The sequence below is a fragment of the Mustela lutreola genome, chromosome X (assembly GCF_030435805.1).
Source record: "Mustela lutreola isolate mMusLut2 chromosome X, mMusLut2.pri, whole genome shotgun sequence".
NCBI lineage: Eukaryota > Metazoa > Chordata > Mammalia > Carnivora > Mustelidae > Mustela > Mustela lutreola.
Window position 1 is genome coordinate 40733171 of NC_081308.1, and position 8259 is coordinate 40741429.

Below are 8259 nucleotides of genomic sequence, written 5' to 3' on the forward strand. Positions count from 1 at the left end.
CTATAGCAGATGAACCACACCTGAAACCAGACAGGTATCTACCTTCAAGGAAGGACTGTTCCTTGCCAGATCACACTAGAAACAAAGGAAAGAATTGGAACTATTTCATGTGAGACAGAGAACATGAGAATCCTTCCCAAGTGTCTGATGGGTCACTTATTTTATATGGCAACAGAAGGGAGACTGGGCATGTTAGAAGGGGACGTGTTTCTTGACATTTGAGAAAGCACTTATGAGCACTTAAGGACAGGTGGTGCATCTAAATAACATTGTCAAAGACTTACTCTGTGTCATGGAACTTTTCTTTTAATCCTCACTCCATTTTATGAAGTCAATATTACCATTATCCTCATATTACGCACATAAAATAGATTTGCTGAATTGAATGAAAATTCATATAAGCTGCCCATAAATAAAACAGATTACCTTCAAGGCAGTAAGTATCCAGGCTGATGCAGAGGGCATGTAGCACTGGGTCCCTTCCAGTCTAAAATGCTGTAATTCTATAATTAGGGGAACTCAAGATCATACGGGACACAGTTTCCCTGTTCAGGGAAAGTGTGTGAAAATTTTCTAGATAGTCATTCAAAAAGAAGCAAGAATGCAGAGAGTCTTTCTGTGCAGCCCTTCTCCTTCAAGCAGGAGCAATTAGTCATGTTTTTCTTCTAGAGACAGGCCCAGATCTATAGACTTGCTGAGCCATCTTGCCCACTGTAGTGGGTGAATTCAATGCCTGGTTGAATCCATTGCCTGGTTGAACCCAGATGCCCACGTTTCCAGAGACTTTGGTGTGGAGACAGTTCAAATGCCATGGCTTCTACCTCTTTGTTCTTGACTGGTCTTCCTATTCCTCAGCTGAGATGGGAGTCTTATCCACCATACATTTGACATTTTTGAGCATATAATATGTGCTAGGTCCCATGTAACTTGTCCAAAAAGCCCATAATAACAGTAAATACTATTGTTATTCCATTTCTTATTAAGTAAGCTCTACACCCAGCACAGATACTGAACTCAAGAACCCAAGATCAAGAGTCACATGCTCTACCAAGTGAGTGAACCAGGTGCACCATTGTTATTATCATCTTATAGATATAGAAACTGAGGTTTAGCAAGTCCCTAAAATACCAGGACTACTACAGGCTGGACCCAGGATTCAAACCTGAATCTATTGATGTCTCAATCCATGCTCTTCCCCATCATCTCCTGGAACTATTTCTCTTGGCAAAGACCCCCATGTCTTGCCTAAGTGTTACCGTGCTTAGGATCATGGATGGATTGGTTATCTATAGCCATGGAGCTTCTACTCACAAGAATTGTACATGAAATATCTCAGGGCTGTGCCCACCAGCTAGATATCACAGAGCTTGACTTCTGAACTAGCAGCAGGCCACCTTGATGACCTTTAGAGCAAACCACCAAGGCCAAACTGGTTTCTCCTAAACCCGCTTCCATAGGACCATATTGCTAGATTCCCACCAGGAACTAATAAAGACAATAAGGATGAAGGAAATGGAGAGGATGTGTGAATCAAAGTGAAATAGTCTGAAAATTTTCACATCCTTTAAGCTCTTGAAATATAACTGAAAGTTTTATCAGAAGTAACTGGGGGAAAGTCAGAGTAAAAGTTTATGCGAAGCTTGAAAGAATGGAGAAAGACCTAATAAGAGCATCAGCAGACACAGTAAAGAAGTAATGATATATTTAGTGCAAAAGCCTATCCAAAAAGGGAAGCATATGGAAGAAGGCCATAGCAGGTTACTAAAAGCAGGCGAGTAAGTTTTGACCTCGTGAGGAAAGTCTTTGGAGATTCCAAGAGAGCTACAGACACATTCCCATTTTGAGTCCTTTGAGTCTCAGTCCCACAAACCCAGAGCCTACACTGGGGATTAGCAATGCTTGGTGGTTCAAGTTCCCTGGGAAAAGGCTTAGAAGAGGCAGAGAGGTTTAGTTGGCTTATCTCAGCATCAGACATGATTACACATCTAGGAGCTGAGATATTTGAGCCCTGGGGAGACTTTCATATATGTGAAGAGGACCTGCAGTTCCCCAGCCTGTTCCTGGAATGCTACAATTCTGGGAATTTGCTAGTCCTGCACTGTGAAGGCATACTCAGACCTACACAATGGTTCCAAGAGCCGAAAGCAGTTACCTATTAGGGGGATGCTGGAGCTGAGATAAAGGCAATGACCAAGGGAAGGTCCTGGGAAATTATCTGACTGGACGTGCTATGTGTGAGCAGCGAGAGAAATGTCAATGGGTATTTCTATCTAGACGGCCTATAAAATCTCTAGAGAAGGTTTGTAAAGATAGTGAACCCGTTATTAGACAGACACAATTGCATACAATTATCATTCAATTGCTATAATGAGTATTGTAATCTCATTATGAGAGTACAGGCCTGCTGACCAATGACATCCTTGCTATAATTGTTAAAATTACTAGCTCAGTGTGGCTTTTTTAAAAATTTTTTTAACTGCATTGCTCTTGTATTCAATGGAACACTCTCCTTTAACACAGGGTTGAATCATAAGCCAAAAAAAAAAAAAAAAAAAAAAAAAAGCCCAGAGAAATTTCTGCAGATAAACCAGTGAAGAGAATGCATATTATATATTATTGTCAATATAATCACTCTATGAAGAGGGAAGGGGAGAAAAAAGGAAGTAGAATGAAAAACAAGAGGCTCCAACCCCTAGACACTGCAAAACATTAAGATGTTTGGGATTAAAATAAAATTTAAAAGGAAACCTTCCAGGAAGGAGGGGAGCAAATGGAATCTGAGGTAGCTTAGGTGCTCAGGAAGCATGGAAACGACTCTCCAGGGTGGCAGACAAGTCAAACGTGACTTGAGTGGCCCCACCTACCACTCCAGAAGTGCCAAGATGGATGTCAACCCCAGACCTGGAAATTAACCCACTATTCTACAAAGGTGGCAGAGACAAAAATATTCATACTACAAAAAAGAAAATTTTTTTTCACCGCAACCCTGAAAATCTGAGAACCAAAAGAACCCGTCCTCAACAACTGGCTTGACGTTAATGGCTGAATTTCTGCCTAAAACCATCTGCTCTCTCTTCTCCTTGGGAAGAGAAGAACAAGGAATGGACAAAAAGGAAAAGAATCTAATTGCAGCAGAAGATTAAGGAACACCGTCTCCTTGGATGGAGTCTGAAGGAAGGAAGAGATAAGGAAATAACAAGAGAAAAAGCAAAAAACTAATATAAATTTCATGATAAGGACGGAGACCCCACGTTCTGATTCTGTCCACAAACTCAGGCTGCTTTGCCAAACCAGCCTGTCCACCAGGGGCGCTTCTGAGGCTGTCTAGCTGAAAAGGTCACATTGGGCTTGGAAAGTCCTCACTCTGATGGTTCAGGCCATTGCCACCGCGGGGAGGGATCTTTGCCGCCATGGCAAGGGGGTACTGGAAGACATACTGCAGCGGAGCAGAAGGGTTGTGGTGGAGGCTGCTGCTGCTGCTGCCATGGGAGAAGAGGACCAGAGGGAGGTGGTGGGGGCTGCCCACTGGAAGGCAGTGGTGGCATCATGTCCGTTGGAGGTGTTAGCATCATAAGTTTTCCTTGATGAGAGCAATAGACCCCAGAGCCCACAGGTGTACTTCCCAGGTACCAATCCATTGGAGGAGGGCCATGGTGCCCAGGCAGGAGGGGGCCCTGGTTCATCTGTGGTGGTGGTAGCTGTGTCCAAGGGAGTGGGGGGTCCATTAAGGTTATGCTGCATGGGATGTCCAGCATGTCCACTTGTCAAGCTGGGCAATAGGTGTGGGAGACTGGGGACCACCTCCAGGAGCAGCTCTGTGCATGCCATTGTAGGACCAACTCTGAAACACCAGAATTCATCATTCAAGGCGGGCAGCTCTGGGTGGTAGACATGGCAGACAGGGGAGGTGGATTGTTGGTGGGAGCAGCAGGCCCAGGAGCACTGACCAGGGGCATGGTGGTGGGCCCAGAGGCGGAGACCACAGGTGCTTCACCTGGTTCAGCCATGAGATTGAACCATCCATGCTTTCTTCTGAACTGATTGGGAGTCAGCAGGCCTTTGAATACCCAATCAGAAGCAGCGTGGCCACACTTGATCCACGCTATGGTATTGGTAGTGCTGTGGGTCTCTGAACTCTACCAGGTTCTTATGATCCTGCTCTTGTCTTCCTGAAGGGTCCTATTCAAGCAAGCCAACTACTGAAGCTGCATCTTCCATAGATCATTCCGGTCTTCAGGGGTCTCAATACCCTGTTTCAGGATGTTTCTTATCTGTTCCATGGCATTCTTCACATTCTCTATGGAGCTGGTGGTAACTAGGGCAAGAAATGGCTCACCTTCTGCACACAACATCAGGTCATCTTGGTGCCCAGCTTTCCCTTCTTTGACAGACCCTTTTTCCCAGACCAGAACCTTGGTATTATACTCCTTCTCTGTGTTCTTCAGGGTGTCCCCTCTGGGCCCAATCAGCAGCCCCATGAAGTTGATTTCTGGATATGCATCTTGTACAATCATTATTTTATCACTCACACATTTTGTTGGAGGTTTGTAATCTGCAGGAGTCTTAAAATCAGGGTTGAGGGCAACCATCTCTGTGATGAGGTTGTGCCACTTTAGGCATTTGGTTGGTGTGCAACTTGCAGGTGTTAAGTAAGCCTCTTCCCCTTGCTATTGTAGATAGGCTTAGGGAAATGGGACCTGTCCTGAGGGTTAGGGGAATGCCCATGTCTCCTGTGTCCAGCAGTTGCAGATTGTTCCCAAATAAGTCCGGGGGGGATAACTGTAGGCAATCCTAGATTCACCATCTTCTGTTTCATTGGATCTTGGTTCCAGGGGCTCCTCTTCCACTTCATACTTGGGAAGTTGAGCAGCATCATGGTATGCACTCTGGTCACCATGGTGACCCCCAGACCAGGTGGTGGTGGCTTCTTCGTGAACCTTCCAGGGGGAGGGGATCTGATTACGTTGCTATGGAGCACGTGGAGCCCGTCGTCTCACCACCCCTCACCCCACCAGCAACTGGGCCAGACATATTTGGTCCATTTTTGAAAACTTTTTTTTTAAGACATAGACAGCGAGAGAGGGAATACAAGCAGGAGTAGGAGAGGAAGACACAAGTTCCCGCTGAGCAGGGAGCCTGATGTGGGGCTCTATTCCAGGACCCTGAGATCATGACCTGAACTGAAGGCAGATGCTTAACAACTGAGCCACCCAGGAGCCCCTGAAAAAGTTTGTTATGAAACACTAAACCTCTTGTTGCCTTCATGGTTCAGTCAGTTAAGTGTCTGCCTTTGGCTTGAGTCATGATCTCAGGATTCTGGAATTGAACCCTGATGGGGCTCCTTGCTCAGCTAGGAGCCTGCTTGTCCTTCCTCCTGTCCTTCTTCCTCTCCTTCTGCTCCTCCCCCTGCTTGTGTGCGCTCTCTCTCTCTCTCAAATAAATAAATATTTTTTAAAAAGTAGTAGGCCTTACCATCTCCTGTGAAATTATCATAAATTACCTGTTACTAATGAGAGTTAAATACTAAAATATATTGTTTACTTATTATATTCAAATATTCAAAGTTATCCCAATAATAATGTTATTAGTCCTATAGCAGACAGTGTTAATGCCTTACCCAAAGCCCTTGGCCTTCGTCTCTCCACACTCAAGCTGTCTACTATGAATATCTGTGAGTTTCTGCCTGAGAGTGTTTTACTAGCTTCCAGAACATTCAGGACCCTGCGCAGGCCCAGATGAAAGTGCTGAAAAATTAATGTCCCCCAGGCAGCCCTCAGCCAAGGAGGGATAGGAGTTAAGAGTTAAATATTCCCTTGGTTGAGATAACTCTGACGCGTATTTTCTACACTGGCTCCTAGAGCCCCACAGTAGGATTGCTTTCCAGTTTCCCACAGTGTTAACTTGCAAGAAGACACACTTTTTATTGGCTTCTTTCCTTTCCCATCTTCCATCCCCAGTCCCCAAGCAGCACTTTCAGGGATTTCCTCCCAAATTAACAATTAGCACTCTAGTCCTTGTCTTAGGGTCTAATTCTGGGGTAAGGCCAACTAAGACACCTACTCACATTTTTTTCCTAACATCCTTTGTTGGATGGGAAAGCCAGTGGGATGTAGGGTGGACATCCATGGCCTTGAGTACATCCATGGGAATATGGTGTATGTCATTGTGTTACAGTAGAACAAAGGATTATTGTAAACATGCAACTGACTGACCATGACACAAGAAGCAATTGCAGCTCCATAGAGGATGGGACCCAGGAGAACAGTGCCACACCTTATGATCTCTCTCCTTCTAGTCCAGTCCCAGGCTTCAAGAGCATTAGTTGGTAGAAAATGCCTGAGAATACCCTTTATTTCTGATAAGCACCAGATGTGGGTACAAGGAGACAGAAAAATTAGAAGTATTTCCTTTTTTGGTAACTTAAGGGGAATTCTTCCTTCCCTTCCTTCCTTCCTTCCTTCTTCCTTTTTTCTTTCTTCCTTTTTTTTTTTAGATAGGTGAGGCAGCTCAACCTCAACATATAAAATGATGTAATAGACCTCCAAAAATCCATTCCCCATAAAAGCAAGAACACTGGATAAAATTATCATAATCAATGTTTTCAGTACTCAAAATAATTAATTAAAGGTTCACAACAATATTAGGAATGTTTATTCTAGAAAAGTAGCTGAATCTTGGTAAGAACAGCAAATACTGTGGCATTTTAACTTGCTCTAATCCTACCCCTTCTCCCCATTTCCACAGTAGCCTTGAAAACCCATGAAATCACGTTTATGGGAGCTGGGAAACCGAACAGCTTAGCATTCACTGGAGGGAGAATAGAACAGCCTTGAAAAGTCCCTAAAAAACCCAACCCCAGAGAATTGTCACTATTTGACCTGTCTGGCAGTTCACTTATGCTCCACTCTTAGAGCTCATCTTTACTTGACCTGACTCAGAACTTTCTCTGTGCAAACAACTCTACCTGCAGGACATTTGTAAAAGCAATCATTGGCAATTATTTAAAATCACAGCTGCCTGAGATGGTATAACAAGTTGGGGTTAACAAGAGGCTGACCAAAAACTTTAAAAGAAAAAATTGGGGAATAGGATTTCTGTAAGTGCTTCAAAAAGCTCTGACATACTGTCAGGAATCAAGAAGACCACATGAGGGGCCCCTGGGTGGGTCAGTCAGTGAAGCGTCTGCCTTCGGCTCAGGTCATGATCTCAGGGTCCTGGGATGGAGCCCCACATCAGGCTCTCTGCTCAGCAGGGAGCCTGATTCTCCCTCTGCCCCTTCCCCTGCTCATGCTCCCTCTCCCCCTCTCTCTCTCTCAAATAAATAAATAAATAAAATTAAAAAAAAAAATAGAAGGCCACATGAATGTGCTGGGCTGTGCCTATGCCCAAAAAATATCTCCAATAACGAGGCTCTTCACAAGCAGGAAATGAAGCACAGAGGCACAAAATTGTCTGCTGGAACATTCGAAGCCCCGAAACATGGACTGGGCCTCTCAGCAAATGCTGGGACACATACTGACTCAAAGCATTTAAAAAAATATCCTTGCTCCATGGATAGCTGACTATGATGCTAACCATGCAGAGACTTCAGTGGCCACACACAACAAATTAATACAGATTTTATAGAATGAGTCCAGGAAAGTCACTAAACATACTACAGATCAATATCTCTTATGAATGTAGATGCAAAATCCTTTTAAAAAATTAGCAAACTGAATTCAGCAACATCTAAAAAAGGCTATACACCATGGCTAAGTGGCATTGATCACAAGAATGTGAAGTTAGTTTAACACACAAAAATCAATGTAGTACACCATATTAATAGAATAGAGAACAGAAACCACACGATCATATCAATGGATGCAGAAAAGCATTGAACAAAATCTAGCACCCCTTCATAATAAAAGCCTTCAAGAAACTAGGAATAGAAGAGATCTTACTAAACCTAAGAAAGAACATTTACGAAAACTCCATAGCCAAAATCATACTTAATGGTGAAAGACAGCTTTCTCCTAAGATCAGGAACAAGATAAGGATGTCCTTCTACAAGGATTCTCACACCTTCTACTCAATATTGTAACATAGGTTATACCTAGAGCAATAAGGCAAGAAAAAGAAATGAACCACACATAGATTATAAAGGAAGAGGTAAAGTTAGTCATAGATGACATGGTCCTTTATGTGGAAAATCAAAAGGATTGACACCAAAATTATTAGAACTAATAAGCAAATTCAGAAAGGTTGCAAAATACAAGATCA

The 8259-nt window shown here is 43.5% G+C and overlaps 1 pseudogene; it reads right to left on the reverse strand.

Moving 5' to 3' along the window:
• Positions 1-3272: 3272 nt before the first annotated feature.
• Positions 3273-4861, reverse strand: LOC131821823 (splicing factor 1-like; annotated as a pseudogene).
• Between the last annotated feature and the right edge of the window lie 3398 nt (positions 4862-8259).